Source organism: Balaenoptera borealis, assembly GCF_965194805.1.
Source record: "Balaenoptera borealis genome assembly, chromosome: 16".
NCBI classification, from domain to species: Eukaryota; Metazoa; Chordata; class Mammalia; order Artiodactyla; family Balaenopteridae; genus Balaenoptera; species Balaenoptera borealis.
Window position 1 is genome coordinate 86,383,692 of NC_138872.1, and position 18,523 is coordinate 86,402,214.

The 18,523-nt window shown below is 38.2% G+C and overlaps 1 protein-coding gene across 9 annotated transcripts in view; it reads right to left on the minus strand.

The window, feature by feature from the left end:
- SDK1 (sidekick cell adhesion molecule 1) overlaps positions 1 to 18,523 on the minus strand; it is an 829,158-nt gene that overhangs the window by 594,311 nt on the left and 216,324 nt on the right. The window lies entirely within an intron of this gene.

The following is an 18,523-nucleotide window of genomic DNA, read 5'->3' on the forward strand; positions in this document are numbered from 1 at the left end:
CTGTGGTTTTGTCGTATATGGCCTTTATTATGTTGAGGTAGGTTCCCTCTGTGCCCACTTTCTGGACTGTTTTTATCATAAATGGGTGTTGAATTTTGTCAAAAGCTTTTTCTGCATCTATTGAGATGATTATATGGTTTTTATTCTTCAATTGCTTAACATGGTGTATCACATTGATTGATTTGCGTATATTGAAGAATCCTTGCATTCCTAGGATAAATCCCACTTGAACATGGTGCATGATCCTTTTAATGTGCTGTTGGATTCTGTTTGCTAGTATTTGGTTGAGGATTTTTGCATCTATATTCATCAGTGATATTGGTCTGTAATTTTCTTTTTTTGTAGTATCTTTGTCTGGTTTTGGTATCAGGGTGATGGTGGCCTCATAGAATGTGTTTGGAAGTGTTCCTTCATGTGCAATTTTTTGGAAGACTTTGAGAAGGATGGGTGTTAGCTCTTCTCTAAATGTTTGATAGAATTCACCTGTGAAGCCATCTGGTCCTGGACTTTTGTTTGTTGGAAGATTTTTAAGCACAGTTTCAATTTCATTACTTGTGATCGGTCTGTACATATTTTCTGTTTCTTCCTGGTTCAGTATTGGAAGGTTATACCTTTCTAAGAATTTGTCCATTTCTTCCACGTTGTCCATTTTATTGGCATGGAGTTGCTTCTAGTAGTCTCTAAGGATGCTTTGTATTTCTGTGGTGTCTGTTGTAACTTCTCCCTTTTCATTTCTAATTTTATTGATTTGAGTCCTCTCCCTCTTTTACTTTATGAGTCTGGCTAATGGTTTTTCAATTTTGTTTATCTTCTCAAAGAACCAGCTTTTAGTTTTATTCATCTTGCTACTGTTTTCTTTTGTTTCTATTCCATTTATTTTTGCTCTTATCTTTATGATTTCTTTCCTTCTGCTAACTTTGGGTTTTGTGTGTTCTTCTTTCTCTAGTTCCTTTAGGTGTAAGGTTAGATTGTTTATTTGAGATTTTTCTTGTTTCTTGAGGTAGGCTTGTATAGCTATAAACTTCCCTCTTAGAATTGCTTTTGCTGCATCCCACAGGTTTTGGATCGTCATGTTTTCATTGTCATTTGTCTCTAGGTATTTTTTGATTTCCTCTTTGATTTCTTCAGTGATCTCTTGGTTACTTAGTAACATATTGTTTAGCCTCCATATATTTGTGTTTTTTATGTTTTTTTTCCCTGTAATTCATTTCTAATCTCATAGTGTTGTGGTCAGAAAAGATGCTTGATATGATTTCATTTTTCTTAAATTTACTGAGGCTTGATTTGTGACCCAAGAGGTGATCTATTCTGGAGAATGTTCTGTGCACACTTGAGAAGAAAGTGTATCTGCTGTTTTGGGATGGAATGTCCTATAAATATCAATTAAATCTATCTGCTCTATTGTGTCATTTAAAGCTTGTGTTTCCTTATTTATTTTCATTTTGGATGATCTGTCCATTGGTGTAAGTGAGGTGTTAAAGTCCCCCACTATTATTGTGTTACTGTCGATTTCCTCTTTTATAGCTGTTAGCAGTTGCCTTATGTATTGAGGTGCTCCTATGTTGGGTGCACATATATTTATAATTGTTATACCTTCTTCTTGGATTGATCCCTTGATCATTATGTAGTGTCCTTCCTTGTCTCTTTTAACATTCTTTACTTTAAAGTCTATTTTATCTGATATGAGTATTGCTACTACAGTGTTCTTTTGATTTCCATTTGCATGGAATATCTTTTTCCATCCCCTCACTTTCAGTCTGAATGTGTCCCTAGGTCTGAAGTGGGTCTCTTGTAGACAGCATATATATGGGTCTTGTTTTTGTATCCATTCAGCGAGCCTGTGTCTTTTGGTTGGAGCATTTAATCCATTCACGTTTAAGGTAATTATTGATATGTATGTTCCTATGACCATTTTCTTAATTGTTTTGGGTTTGTTTTTGTAGGTCCTTTTCTTCTCTTGTGTTTCCAACTTAGAGAAGTTCCTTTAGCATTTGTTGTAGAGCTGGTTTGGTGGTTCTGAATTCTCTTAGCTTTTGCTTGTCTGTAAAGCTTTTGATTTCTCCATTGAATCTGAAGGAGATCCTTGCTGGGTAGAGTAATCTTGGTTGTAGGTTCTTCCCTTTCATCACTTTAAGTATATCATGCCACTCCCTTCTGGCTTGTAGCATTTCTGCTGAGAAATCAGCTGTTAACCTTATGGGAGTTCCCTTGTATGTTATTTGTCGTTTTTCCCTTGCTGTTCTCAGTAATTTTTCTTTGTCTTTAATTTTTGCCAATTTGATTACTACGTGTCTCGGCATGTTTCTCCTTGGGTTTATCCTGTATGGGACTCTCTGCACTTCCTGGACTTGGGTGGCTACTTCTTTTCCCATGTTAAGGAAGTTTTCGACTATGATCTCTTCAAATATTTTCTCTGGTCCTTTCTCTCTCTCTTCTCCTTCTGCGGCCCACATAATGTGAATGTTGTTGCATTTAATGTTGTCCCAGAGGTCTCTTAGGCTGTCTTCATTTCTTTTCATTCTTTTTTCTTTATTCTGTTCCACAGCAGTCAATTCCACCATTCTGTCTTCCAGGTCATTTATCCGTTCTTCTGCCTCAGTTATTCTGCTATTGATTCCTTCTAGTGTAGTTTTCATTTCAGTTATTGTATTGTTCATCTCTGTTTGTTTGTTAATTCTTCTAGGTCTTTGTTAAACATTTCTTGCATCTTCTCAATCTTTGCCTCCATTCTTTTTCTGAGGTCCTGGATCATCTTCACTATCATTATTCTGAATTCTTTTTCTGGAAGGTTTCCTATCTCCACTTCATTTAGTTGTTTTTCTGGGGTTTTATCTTGTTCCTTCATCTGGTACATAGCCCTCTGCCTTTTCATCTTGTCTATCTTTCTGTGAATGTGTGGGGTTCCCCCACACACACAGGCTGCAGGATTGTAGTTCTTCTTGCTTCTGCTCTCTGCTCTCTGGTGGATGAGGCTATCTAAGAGGCTTATGCAAGTTTCCTGATGGGAGGGAATGGTGGTGGGTAGAGCTGGCTGTTGCTCTGGTGGGCAGAGCTCAGTAAAACTTTAATCCGCTTGACTGCTGATGGGTGGGGCTGGGTTCCCTCCCTGTTGGTTGTTTGGCCTGAGGCAACCCAACATTGGTGCCTACCTGGGCTCTTTGGTTGGGCTAATGGCAGACTCTGGGAGGGCTCATGCCAAGGAGTACTTCCCAGAACTTCTGCTGCCAGTGTCCTTGTCCCCATGGTGAGCCACAGCCGCCCCCCGCCACTGCAGGAGATCCTCCAACACTAGCAGGTAGGTCTGGTTTAGTCTCCTATGGGGTCACTGCTCCTTCCCCTGGGTCCTGATGCACACACTACTTTGTGTGTGACCTCCAAGAGTGGAGTCTCTGTTTCCCCTAGTCCTGTCGAAGTCCTGCAATCAAATCCCACTAGCCTTCAAAGTCTGATTCTCTAGGAATTCCTCCTCCCGTTGCCAGACCCCCAGGTTGGGAAGCCTGCGTGGGGCTCAGAACCTTCACTCCAGTGGGTGGACTTCTATGGTATAAGTGTTCGCCAGTCTGTGAGTCACCCACCCACCAGTTATGGGATTTGATTTTACTCTGATTGCGCCCCTCCTACCATCTCATTGTGGCTTCTCCTTTGTCTTTGGATGTGGGGTATCTTTTTTGGTGAGTTCCAGTGTCTTCCTGTCAATGATTGTCCAGCAGCTACTTGTGATTCTGGTGTTCTCTCAAGAGGGAGTGAGAGCACATCCTTCTACTCCGCCATCTTGGTTCCTATCTCCAGACATTTTTCTATATACAGGTTTTTAAAAATGATTCTGCTATTACAATTCAAACATGCAGGGGGAAAATTAAGATTTAAGAAAAAAGGTAAAGAATTAAAAATTAAATTTCTTATTAAATTATGAATTATAGCTACCAGATAGTGACTAAAGATAAATATGTACAGGAATATGTTTACATTAGATCATTTCCAAGATATAATGGGGAAAAAAGTAAGGTACTAAATAGTACCTGTATTATGATTTATATGTACATACACTGACAAACACATGAAAAATTTCTTCAATAACGTACAGAGACTGTTAGCAATTATTAGCTCTGTCACTGTAGACTTTTAATCTGTTTTGTTTTGAGTGGGGGTGGGAGCAGACTTTCACTTTTTGTTTTACAGACTTTGATAATGTCCGAATTTTTCACCATGATACACATACATACATATATATGTACGTGTGTGTGTATGTATATAAAAAATGTTGTTTACATTAGTTGATTATAGATTAATTTAATAAGAAAGACCTATAATGATATAATTTGTCATATAATAAGGGAGTATTACAAATAGAGGAAACCCAAGGGCTCTCATTTCACAGCTGAGAAAACTTTAAGGCAGAGAAGTTAAGTAACTTGCATAAGGTCACACAGCTAAATAAGTAGTCAAACTCAACTTGGAGAACAGTTCTCTTGGTTCCCAGGCCAGATTTCTTTCCATACTGTAGCCATAGGGTATAAAGTAATCAAATGTTCTTAAAATTAAGAATGAGAGTCATGAATTTATGAACGTAACATTCAACACTAATGCATATAATTAGAATAATATATGTTTTTCTTTTAAATTAAACCAAGAGATAAGCAAAGGGACTCTTTATAGCCTACCATAGTTTAACATAATAAAAGAACTACCCACACTTAAACCCACTCATACTAATGAAAATTAATGTCCAAGCTTTTACATTTTATTAGCTTTGATAGATCTGAAATAAACTGGTGCATTTTATTAATTTAAACTGTAAGGCTAAATGCATTTTTTCTCACTTTACAAGACCCTTAGCAACTATTAGTAAAATGATTTTGAGACAATATCTATCACTGCTCTTTCTATGAAAACACTGAACTTTCTCTGTGATATCTGCCTATTTTTCTTTATAGCGGTTTAAAATATTTAAATTATTTTTACATGAAATAATTTCTCAACAACTAAGTATTTAAGAATGAAAAAAAACCATTATCTTATCCTAATTAAGGATCATAGTAATGAAGTATCACTTAGGAGGAGTTCTGAACCACATAAGTGGCTAGCAATTCTACCAGAAGAAGAAGTGTGTGTTGTAATTTGTTAGTGTAAACCCAATTTTACTACTGAATTACAGTGGACTTTGGGGAAGTAGAATTGTAATGTTCCTGCAAACAACACCCTCCTCACCCACAAAAAGACGAGGACCCTGCTCCTGATTCCCCCAACAAAATCTCCCACACTAAACACACTGCAAACAGATAACATTAATATTTAAAAACCAAAACAATAAGCTTTCAGAACTTATAAAGCCTTCCATAATAATTCAATGCAATATCTAATATCCCTAGAATTTAAGTTTTTCTTATTCTTAATTCAAATAGCTTTCTAGGTTTGCTAGTTAAATGTGGAGAACTTTATATAAGAGAACTATGTACACTGACACCTGGAGAACTCCACTGAGGTAAGATAGATCACCTTATAAAAAAGCATTTGGGTCCCATCCATGTGCAAGGAATTTATGACCAACAGGCATCTGAGGAAAGCCTCCAACACGAAGGACAGAGACCAAGACAAACAAATGTAAAAAAGGACACAAGTAGCAGCAGAAGCAATGAAGAAAGCAAAAGGAAAAAATGAATATCCTCAGATAGCTAAGAAAAAACTACTATGAAACAGGGCAGAGGAGGGTGCGGAGCCAAAGAGATGGACAATAATGAAAATAGGATAATTACCCTGGCAAGTCCAACAGGAAACTAGCAAGAGTTCTAAAAAGAAATAAAAGACAAAAAGAGAGAAACTATCCAAGAAATAATACCGAAAGTAAAAAAAATTCCCAGAACATGAATTTCCACATTTTAAGGATAAACAGAGTACCTGATACCATTAGTTTTCATTACAGACTTACAGTGCTAATTGGTTTTATATAGTACATGTGTTAGGCTGATAAAAATAAAAATATTTAAATTCAAAACACTGCTTATACCATAATCCCTTACTGTCTGGGGAATATATAGAATTTATTTTGGCATCACCCTCAGAATAACAAAGTTTATATATTTAAGTCACATATAAGTCACCCCTTAACGTTTCCTTTTCAAGTCATAGTAATTCCGTTTCCTTAAGTCTTTACCAATGGGTGTTTTTATTCTACTTTTCGATTTAGTTACTAGAGCTCACATTCTTCAGGCCTATCTACACTTTTTATTTAGCATTACCCTGTACTGGAAATGGGATTCTAATCAGAGCCTGAACAGCAGTAACTTTAATCTCTAAGTACTGTATTTGATAAGCAAGAGGTCAATGTTACGTGCCACTATGCATCCGGGGTTTTCATGGTGTCTTACCCCACATTTACCACAAAGTTCTGGTTGGCTGGGACATGCGAATCATTTCCTCTCACACCACTATATACACAGTTCAATTACTTTCTACCTGTATTTGGGTATTTCTATTTTTCTACCCATTGGAACTCATTCTCTGCCCTCCAGGTGTCCTCAGCCTATGTCTGTTCAGAGTCTCTCTCTCCATCTCCCTCCTTCTCCCACATTTTCTCCGTTTATTGACTGTTTATACTGGCTGAATGGATGGTGCTTTTGAGGACAATGGCTCCAGAAGCAGGGTGCAGAACAAAGAGAAAAAAAAGACAAAAGATGACAAGGCATGGACCAGGCCTATGTAACAGAGATGGAGAGGAGGGAAGATTCCAGTGAGATTTAAACCAAACAAGGTTTCAGTAACTCTTGCAATGGAGAGTGCAGAAAAGTCTAGGATGATTCTCTGGTTTCTAGTGTATGTAAGAGGGTGAGCAATATGAGTCCCTTCAAGAAAGAACACAGACTTTTTTATTTATCAAGACTGATGACAATGCTCTTAATTACCTGGAGTTAAGGTCGTAGTTACAGTAGATAAGCACTGAGCTTGGAGACAAGAGTCTGAGACTTAAACCCAGGGTTCTGTTACTATTTAGTGTGTGTAAGCTGGGGTGATTCCCAGGATACTCACGTAGGGCTCAGTTTACTCACCTCTAAGGGAAGGTGAAGGTACCAGGTAGGACCTAACATACCATGAGTCAGTGACCTCTCAGTAATCAACCTTTCAGGACAGAGCTCCAAGTCCAGAAGCGCTGCGGAAGTGTGAATGCCCGACCAGCTGAGGTCCTCACCCTGATCCTCCTGGATTCTGATTTACCATCAACACTAATTCCTAACAACTTTGGTTTCACAAGCCGTGGAGAACAAAACACAAAACCACTAAGAGAAAAAGAAAAGTTATTAGATGTTATACAAGAGCAGAGGAAATGGCGGCTTATTAATAATCTAACCAAGAAGAAAACACTTAAAAGTAGGCGTAACACTCAACAACCTCATCTCTTTAAAATAGTGGTCCTCAAAGAAAGAAAGCTACAGGCCAATATCACTGATGAACATAGATGCAAAAATCCTCAACAAGATATTAGCAAACAGAATCCAACAGCATATTAAACGGATCATCCACCATGATCAAGTGGGGGTTATCCCAGGAATGTAAGGATCCTTCAATATACGCAAATCAATGTGATACACCATATTAACAAATTGAAGGAGAAAAACCATATGATCATCTCAATAGATGCAGAGAAAGCTTTCGACAAAATTCAACACCCATTTATGATAAAAACCCTCCAGAAAGTAGGCACAGAGGGAACTTACCTCAACATAATAAAGGCCATATATGACAAACCCACAGCCAACATCATCCTCAATGGTGAAAAACTGAAACCATTTCCAGTAAGATCAGGAACAAGACAAGGTTGCCCACTCTCACCACTATTATTCAATGTAGTTTTGGAAGTTTTAGCCACAGCAATCAGAGATGAAAAAGAAATAAAAGGAATCCAAATTGGGAAAGAAGAAGTAAAGCTGTCACTGTTTGCAGATGACATGATACTATACATAGAGAATCCTAAAGATGCTACCAAAAACTACTAGAGCTAATCAATGAATTTCGTAAAGTTGCAGGATACAAAATTAATGCACAGAAATCTCTTGCATTCCTATACACTAATGATGAAAAATCTGAAAGTGAAATTAAGGAAACACTCCCATTTAGCATTGCAACAAAAAGAATAAAATACCTAGGAATAAACCTACCTAAGGAGACAAAAGACCTGTATGCAGAAAACTATAAGACACTGATGAAAGAAATTAAAGATGATACAAATAGATGGAGAGATATACCATGTTCTTGGATTGGAAGAATCAACATTGTGAAAATAACTCTACTACCCAAAGCAATCTACAGATTCAGTGCAATCCCTATCAAACTACCACTGGCATTTTTCACAGAACTAGAACAAAAAATTTCACAATTTGTATGGAAACACAAAAGGCCCCGAATAGCCAAAGCAATCTTGAGAAAGAAGAACGGAGCTGGAGGAATCAAGCTCCCTGACTTCACACTACACTACAAAGCTACAGTAATCAAGACAGTATGGTACTGGCACAAAAACAGAAATATAAATCAATGGAACAGGATAGAAAGCCCAGAGATAAACCCACACACATATGGTCACCTTATTTTTGATAAAGGAGGCAAGAATATACAATGGAGAAAAGACAGCCTCTTCAATAAGTGATGCTGGGAAAACTGGACAGCTACATGTAAAAGAATGAAATTAGAACACTCCCTAACACCACCCACAAAAATAAACTCAAAATGGATTAAGGACCTAAATGTAAGGCCAGACACCATCAAACTCTTAGAGGAAAACATAGGAAGAACACTCTAGGACATAAATCACATAAATCACACAAAAGATCCTTTTTGACCCACCTCCTAGAGAAATGTAAATAAAAACAAAAATAAACAAATGGGACCTAATGAAACTTAAAAGCTTTTGCACAGCAAAGGAAACCATAAACAAGATGAAAAGACAACCCTCAGAATGCGAGAAAATATTTGCAAATGAAGCAACTGACAAAGGATTAATCTCCAAAATTTACAAGCAGCTCAATATCAAAAAAACAATCCAATCCAAAAACGGGCAGAAGACCTAAATAGACATTTCTCCAAAGAAGATATACAGATTGCCAACAGACACATGAAAGAATGCTCAACATCATTAATCATTAGAGAAATGCAAATCAAAACTACAAAGAGATATCATCTCACACCAGTCAGAATGGCCATCCTCAAAAAATCTACAAACAATAAATGCTGGAGAGGGTGTGGAGAAAAGGGAACCCTCTTGCACTGTTGGTGGGAATGTAAATTGATATAGTCACTATGGAGAACAGTATGGAGGCTCCTTAAAAAACTAAAAATAGAACTACCATACGACCCAGCAACCCCACTACTGGGCATATACCCTGAGAAAACCATAATTCAAGAAGAGTCATGTACCACAATGTTCATTGCAGCACTATTTACAATAGTCAGGACATGGAAGCAACCTAAGTGTCCATTGACAGATGAATGGATAAAGAAGATGTGGCACATATATACAATGGAATATGACTCAGCCATAAAAAAGAAACAAAATTGAACTATTTGTAGTGAGGTGGATGGACCTAGAGTCTGTCATACAGAGTGAAGTAAGTCAGAAAGAGAAAAACAAATACCATATGCTAACACATATATATGGAATCTAAAAAAAAAAAGGTCATGAAGAACCTAGGGGCAGGACGGGAATAAAGATGCAGACGTACTAGAGAATGCACTTGAGGACACGGGGAGGGGGAAGGGTAAGTGGGACAAAGTGAGAGAGTGGCATGGACATATGTACACTACCAAATGTAAAACCGATAGCTAGTGGGAAGCAGCCGCATAGCACAGGGCAATCAGCTCAGTGCTTTGTGACCACCTAGAGGGGTGGGATAGGAAGGGTGGGAGGGAGGGAGATGCAAGAGGGAAGAGATATGGGGATATATGTATATGTATAGCTGAATTACTTTGTTATAAAGCAGAAACTTACACACCATTGTAAAGCAAGTATACAACAATAAAGATTTTAAAAATAATAATAAATAAATTAATTTAATTAAATAGTGGTCCTGAGTCATTAGAAAAAAAGATTGAATTACACTGAGTATCCTCTGACTAAGAAAACATAGGAAAGCAAGAAGGTAGAAAGTGTATAATAAATTTTATAAAGATTTCCATCAAAAATGGTTAAATTTAAAAGATTTTAGTCCTTGAAGGTGTAAGATTCAGTTACCTGGAAAACTAATTTATGTTCAGTTACCTGGAAAATTCCATCTTATTCTGGAAAATGACCAGATAAATGGGGTGTTACTGAATGTGCTACTTTAGTACAAATAAATGAATCAAGTTTAAAACAAAAGCCTACTTAATTTCTAGACAGCTTATTTTACCTGGACTGAAAAGTATTTCCTGTGAATTCCTTATATGTTTAAAATATTAATGTGTAACAATTTGCATTGTTCAGATAAGCATCGTAAGTAGTAAGCCAAAATCATTTCTTTTTCAAGAGTAAACTCTGCCATGTATCACTTCTAACAAATGTCAATACTCAGTACAAATGGAAGAATCAAAATCATGAAATTAATTTAATTATCTACACTAACAGGGATAAAATAGTATGGGTGATCCAAATAATTTTAAATATATTAAAATCACTTATATTTGACTGAGACAAACTCAGATAATGACAAATTTAATTACTTACACACTAAGTATGTTTTAACTAACCTACATTCCCTTTTGGCTAGACTCAGAACATGGCCAGGAAAATTTGAGTCTCTATGAAAAAAATTCAAAAGACAGATTAATGCTCAAATAGCTGGTAAATTCTTTTTTTTTTAATTTTAAGAAAGCAAACGTTAAATTTATCCTCAATTTAGCCTTCCCAAATAACCATTATTCAAATAAAGACTAAATCTCCATCCCATTTCTCACTACCGTTAAGTAACTGAAGTCAAAATAATCATGAACATTTCAATACAAAATTAAGGGTAAATAAAGGTCTTACACAAAGCACTAAAATAGGGAATGGATTAAGATCACTCCAAAATGTGCCCTTGAATTATTCATGTAAAAACGTGGGCTTATCAAAAGATCCACATTTAATATCAACTGAAAACCATGTAGTTTGAGGGTAAGCACTTCGGTCTGACAATCAGGAGCAGATCCACTATTCAGAGTCGAGTTCACATTAGTCAAATCTTGTTAGACTCTTAAATGAATCACTCATTCACTGGTGCATGAAGCAGAGCTATCTTGGTAAAACATTCTAACGGCATAACTCCAAATACCAGCCATATATTTCCAACAGAGATGATCAACTGTACAATAAGGTTTTTCATTGAGAAACAAATTTTAATAATATTTAGATTTGACCTTCTGGATAGTTGTCTATGTTTTTATACATAGAGAAATAATAAGGCAAGCAAATAATTCTTCCAGAAATTATGTTATCACACAAATTTGTTCATAGATGTAATTTCACAGACTCACTAGTACTCCTCATGAAGTAAATGAATCCTAATATTCCATGTATGAATTTAGCTACCATAGTTTACATTTTTATTTCTCATTCATGCACATATGCTAACTTCATATTCGAGGTAATTTTGAAATAGATGATTGACCTTATATATCTGTCTATTTGAAAACAGGTAATACACTGTCAATAATATCACAAACGAACAACAGAAATACTATTTCCCTCTATTGTTCATTCTATCCATTTATTTTCCTTTGTAGAACTTAAAGATTCACTCATGTTTTATCTATCCCTTCTTTATTCTTTCTGACTTGGTTTTCTTATTTCTCTCATGGTTCACAGTCATTCTAAGAACTAGTCATTAGTAGATGTCTTCTATAAGCTACAATATAGGTTAATAATATGGTAAAAGACAAATTTCCTCTTAGTAACTTGAAAAGGCCTAAAATTTTAATAAGCATTTAGCCTTAAAAGGAACAAAATCCATGAAATTTCATTGGAAGTGTTTAAGCAGGAGGGTGATGAACATCTGTAAGGGATACTATAGAAAATGTTTTTAAACAGAAAGATCTAATCCTTGCTCTTAGGCAAGTCAAAATGGTCATTCTAAGACTATGGTTTATTGTATTATTATTTTTAGGGACTTCCCTGGTGGTCCAGTGGGTAGGACTCCACATTCCCAATGCAGGGGGCCCGGGTTCGATCCCTGGTCAGGGAACTAGATCTCACACGCATGCTGCAACTAAGAGTCCACATGCCGCAACTAAGATCCGGTGCAGCCAAAATAAATAAATTAATTTTAAAAAATAAATCTAAAAAAAAAGACTATGGTTTATTGTACTATTATTTTCAAATGCATGCAAATAAACTCATTGCCATTTTGAGCTGATATAATTGGTACTTACAAACAAATCACAAGTGAGAGCATAAACTGATGCTAGGTTTGGGAATATAATTTAATAATACTTTTTAAGAGTCTTTAAAAGTTCTTATTCTTTCTTCTAGTTATTACATTCTCAGAACTCTATCCCAAGGAATACTCTTAGGTATAGAATTCTACCCATAAAAGTGTTCATCACATAGTGAAAAGTTAAAACTCAAACTATACAATGTTGAATTATGACTCATTTATATGATGGAATACTATGTCTTGACATTAAACAGCTGCTTATAAATAATGTTTAAAAGAAGGTAAAATAGCTATGAGGTAAATTATGTTTAAAAAGCAGGACATAGAGTTGTATATATAGCATGATTTCAACTATGTAAAACTACAAATAAAAAGTAAAGAAGTATACCAAAATGGAATGCTGATTATGTGAGTGAATCACTCTTTTCTTCTTCATATGTTACTATAATCTCTATAAGGTTTCTTTTAAACTTAGGGGAAAAAATAAAGATAATTGCTAAAAAATTAGTGACCTTTATTTCCTATTTTGGTGGTGTAACAGAGTACCTGAATGGCTGTGAGTAGGAAAAGTACCTCCATGCGTCTGTAACCGCTGAAGTGCCTTCCAGGTCTGTAAGGTGAAGACCCCAGGTCAGAGCAAATGAAGCACTGCTGGAGGAGGGCTTGCTGCTGCCCTGGGCCTTGATGAGGTGCTCACCACCATGCACTGCCCGACAGACCAATCCCAACACAGGGGTCAGATTAAGCACTGATTACCTACATTTCTCTGGAGTGATCCCATTATGCCCTAAATTACTAGTTTGGTTGGTTTGCTTATTTCGTTGCAAACTTCCGCCCACAAAAGAACTTCAAGCACTCTAGTTATCTGACATTATGCAAGTTCCTAACCCCATGTAACCCTCTCCATGCAGTAAATGTATTCGAATTCTACCTGCCCTGCCCTCCATACCCTACCACTATGCCCTCTGGAATTCACCATCTGCCATGCCTCTACACCCTCAACTTCTTCTCTGAATAGCCCCATCACCTCTTCCTTTAACTGAAACCAGGCTGTCCCCAGAAGCCCCTTGTAGGTGGCAGCCGTTTTTTTCTCCACACCCCATATGCCATTGCCCTGAAGACAATATGCCATGGCTGGTTCCAGATGTTTTTCCTCACTCAAACTTTCAGCCAATTTAAAGAATTAGCCTTAAATCATTTGTATTATTTTCCTATTCCTGTTATAACAAATTACCACAAAATCAGTGGCTTAAAACAACACAAATTTATTATCTCACCATTATGGATGTTAGAAGTTCAAAAAGGGTTTCACTGGGCTAAGATCAGATTGTCGGCAGGGCTGCAGCCCATCTACTTCCTTGCCTTTCCAGCTCCTAGAGGCCTCTTGTGCTCCTGGCTGGGGGCCCCTTCCTTCATCTTCAGAGCCAGCAGCACAGCATCTTCAACCTCCCAGACTCTGCCCCCATCATCACATCTCCTTCTCTGACTTTACCTCCTGGCCACCCCTTCCTCTCCACGATGACAATGTTAGCACTGAGGAAGTGTCTTTTGCACACTGTCACAGTCTCTGTCATCACTCAGCGTGCACACAGGTGACCCACCCTTCACACTCATCTCCCATTTCTTTGCTGTCATCATATCTGAAGAACTTTTCCTCCATCCCAACTTGATCACCTCCTTCCATGATTATACTCTAGAGACCTTGACAAAATCTCAACCTCAAGTATCCTGCTATGTCCCAGGCTCACTTTCTCATTATCAGGGCCCCTGAGAGTTCTTCCTTGTAGTACAACTGGAGCTGTGCAATAAGGCAGTCCTGCTCATACACTGCCAAACAACTGACCTCCATCAAGACCTTCAAGCCATTGACCTCTAGAACATCTTTACCGGTCATTCCTCTGTTCATGTCCTACCTCAGCCCTACACAGTTTAGATCCCACTGTCCGTCACTATAATCATGCCCTAATAAGCACTTCTAACTTCCCTGTCCTCTCGCCCTGTATCCCAGACAGCTGGAAACCCCCAATACCAATTAAACCAAATGCTCTACCCCCTCCTCACCTGCACACAAACAGCTGAACATGGTTTGTGAAAAACACAAAACCAGGCTGGCTCAATCTCACTTTAAATGCCATCTTTGCAATGATAAATCCTAAAATTATTTCCAGCCATAATTTCTAGAAATCTAGATTCCTAAATGCAATGAGTACACCAAGTGCTTAGGTTTTATTTTCTAAATTCCATCTTCCACTAAAAGAAAACCACGGCTCCTTGAAGGAATAGTTGATTCCAGCATAAACATAAGATGATCCTGGAAAATGTATTGGTGTCAGATAGCAAGAAAGTACTCAGAATGATTGGGGCATGTCCAAAAGCTACAGGACCCAGCCTGAAGGGGCTCTCACTGTCCAAATCTTGGGCAATTTGATCATCAAAATAAATAATGATGGTAACAGATACAAATAAACATAGAAATAAATGGGAGAGAAGGAAAGTTCTTCCTTACAGCAGAATGCCTGTTAATAAATGAGGAAGGGATAATGAAGTAAAAAAAAAAAAAAAACACCACCACTTGGCAACCACTGTAGTGGTGATAGATTGAGGTGGGAGTCATCAATGGATGCTAACGTTGGTGGGGGAGGTTTGATGAGAAACAGAATATTGGAGTAGTCTTGGCTTATCTCCTGACAAAATACTTAAATTACAAAGGGAAAACTGGTGACCAAGTGATCAAGGCAAACATTGGCAGTGGTGGGATATGGTGACATCACGTGCCTCCTGATGAGCAGTACTGAAGAGAGAATAGTATCAATTAGGTGATATTGCTGCCAAAATTCCAGCCCTGGACTGGATATGAGGAAACACCGGACAGACTCAGGTTGAGGGACATCCTGGAGAATGATAAACGTGAACTCTTTAGAAATGTCAATATTATGAAGATGGGAAAAGACTAAAAAACCAATAAAGACTAAAAGACAGGAGACATAGCAACTAAAGGTAACATGGATACTGGAGCAGGAAGCAGAAAGAGACGGTAGGATGGTTGGTCAGATGTACATAGGTTCTGTAGACAGGACTGACACTGTTATGTTAACGCTGACTTCCTGATTCACATGGTTATATTGTGCTGAGGTAGGTGAGTGTTCCTGTTTTTTGTTTCAGGTTTTTGTTGTTGTTGTTGTTTTTAACAAATGCAAGCTCACCGCCCTTCCCTACAAAAAAATCCTCCATTACTTAAGGAGGACAGAGCCTCCACTTGAAGTCCAAACTCTCTACTTTGCCCCTTAAAGCCTCTGGATCACCCCTGCTGCCTCTCCAACCTCAGCTCCAACCGTTCACCCCAGCTACTACCATCCACTTCCCTAGGACACCCAAGCTAGTTCTGCTCAGGGCCTTTCCATGTGCTGCTCCCTTCTCTAAACTGCCCTCATTCCATCATATCTGTCAGGACTCGGCTTGAATGTCACCTTTCCCAAGAGGCCTTCCCTGACCACACCAAATGTCTTCAGCTCCACCCCTGCACCCTGCTCTGTTTTCTTTGAAGCACTTAACACTACCTGTTGCTCCATAAGGTTTGTATTTACTTGCTTACTGTCTGCCTCCTACGTGAGGGTGTAATTCTTACAAGGGCATCCTACGCATCATGGTATTCCCATTACTTACGTGCATAACACGTGGTGGGCGTTTAATAAATATTTGCTAAACTGACACATTAACAGAAATGTATGTATAACAAACGTTTACGAAAGAGAAATACAATCATCTGAAGATGTGGATTCACTATAAATGGGAAAATAACAGGGTTAGTGACACTACCCACTAGCAACATCAGGGACAGACCACCAAACCAGAGATGTGCCGTTCCTAACAGAATTTACGTACTTATAGAATCCTGAAACTGAAGATAGATTTATAGCAATTCAACTGACAACCTGCCATGTGAACACTAGAAAAGGTAAGTAGAGAGAGGCTCAAGGAAGAAGCCTTTCAGAGCTGCCCAAATGACAAATATCTTCATAATAATATAAAGTTAAATCTGGAAGACATATATAGGATTCAAAACTGCATACTCCAGTGGTTTGTATATGCATCAAGAATGAAAATCAAGCAAATAAAGACCATCCATAGCTCTGCATGGCAGTGAAAAAAGGAAAAGAAACTGAACCGGTACACAAATGAGGCAGACTGATGGCATGAAGGAGAACTTGACGAAAATAAATGGGACTGCAGGAAACAATCATGATGGCGAAAAAGAGAAATGAAAGCAACCATTTCATCCAGCATTCCCAAGCAAAGTGATAGAGGAAAGTATAACAACTAAAAAGAAAAATTCAACCTAAAAACTATCTGCAGACAATGAAAAAAATTCCATATATATATACATATATATGGAATACATACACTCACATGACAACATATAAGGAAAATATATAATATAAAAGGTGGCTGAGAAATTTTAATCTAAAAACAATGATTATTAAATAGAAGTTATATCAAAATCATAGGGGAAAACACTGACTTTAAAAATTTTCTCCAATGTATGAAAAATACTGCCAATTTCAGTGAAATAGGTACCATAATAAAAATCCATGGTAAATCCTACAATGGAAAATTGGATGGTAAAAATAACAAATCCTATAAAGGCCAAAATGTGAATTATTTGATAGCAGGGATATATTATCTCATTAATCTCTATCCCAACCCCATCTTAAGTCCTTGGTAAAATCTGAATTTTATTTAAGTGAACAAAATTACATACGACAAGTTATTACTTTAAATGTGATAGTTTTTTATTGGTCAGGGAATAGGGAGTTAGGGAATTTCAGGCAGAAGAAATCTACAAAGCAACTGAGACAGAAAATAACAGGGCATGTGGGGAAAGCCATTTGGAAGACCAACTGTAAATATGGCTTCCATGTTGATATCACCTGTCCACAAGCCATCCCTTCATCAGAAACGTTCCTCTAAGAGAAACAGAGGTGACAGGAATAAAGCCTGACCCAATACAAGGATAGAGGCTTTTGCAATCAGAAGTATATTGTACACACAACAGCTACAAAAGCATTTTCCAGGTTGGGGTGCAGGGGACACTACTGAGTTGGTTCTGCTCTCTTACTAACCAGCCACACTCACAGTGAACGTACTGTGCCATCAACCTTCCAGAAGATAAGAAAAGGGAGACGTGGGGTCTAAACAAAATTAGGAGCGAAAAGGCATTTCCCCAAGTACAAGTGAACAAACTGCCTGATATAAACTCACTAGATAAGGAAAGGGCAGGAGGCAGAAAGTGCCCCGCTGTACCCAGAACCCCCTCCTCATGGCTTGACCCCACGGAGAGAGGCCCGCCATCGCTACAGAAGCAGTCCACTCTCCTGCATGTGTGAACTCCACGTCTACTCCCAGGCAACCGACTGTGTTTGGACACAGACACACAATCATATGGACTGGGCCCCCTTTAAACTCAAGATCGCAAGCCTCAAGCGGGGCCCTTCTTGCCGTCTGGCAGTCCCACTGTCTGCTCCGTTCCCTCTCCCAATCCCCTACACGACAATTTCATACACCTTTCCCCAGACCTCCCACATCACCTCCTTCTTCCTCATTTTCAGCTTGCTCCTGCTTCTCTAAGAACATATGTGATCAGAAGAGCTCTGCATAAACACCACCACCTCATCTACCCTCCCACCTGTCTCTGTACCTGTATAGTCTGCCCTGTCACCTATTACTATGGGCCATACTCCCATCTAAGACCAAACCTGCATTTGCACACTAGATCAAGGACCTCATTCCAGCAATCCTGCCCTGTCTCTCCCTGTCACTAACTTTTCCCTCCTCTTTTCCCTCTCCTCCTCTTTTCTCTCCTCTCCTTTACAACAAACTCCATCTTCACTTTCTCCAATTTCTTTTTTCCCAATGACTCTCTGGAGAGAGAGTTAGGTTTTCATCAATATCCAGTTAGGTTTTCATCAGTATCACTTCATCGAAACTGTTCTTCTAAGGTCTCCAATAACATCCAAGTGGCTGAACCCAGTGTTCAAGTGTCAGTGTCCTCTTGTTGGACTCAGCAGCAGCAGCTGGCACGGCTGACCTCCTTTCTTCCCTCAGCTTCCAGGACGCCATGGTCCCTGGTCTCCTCCTGCTGCTCTGCTTGT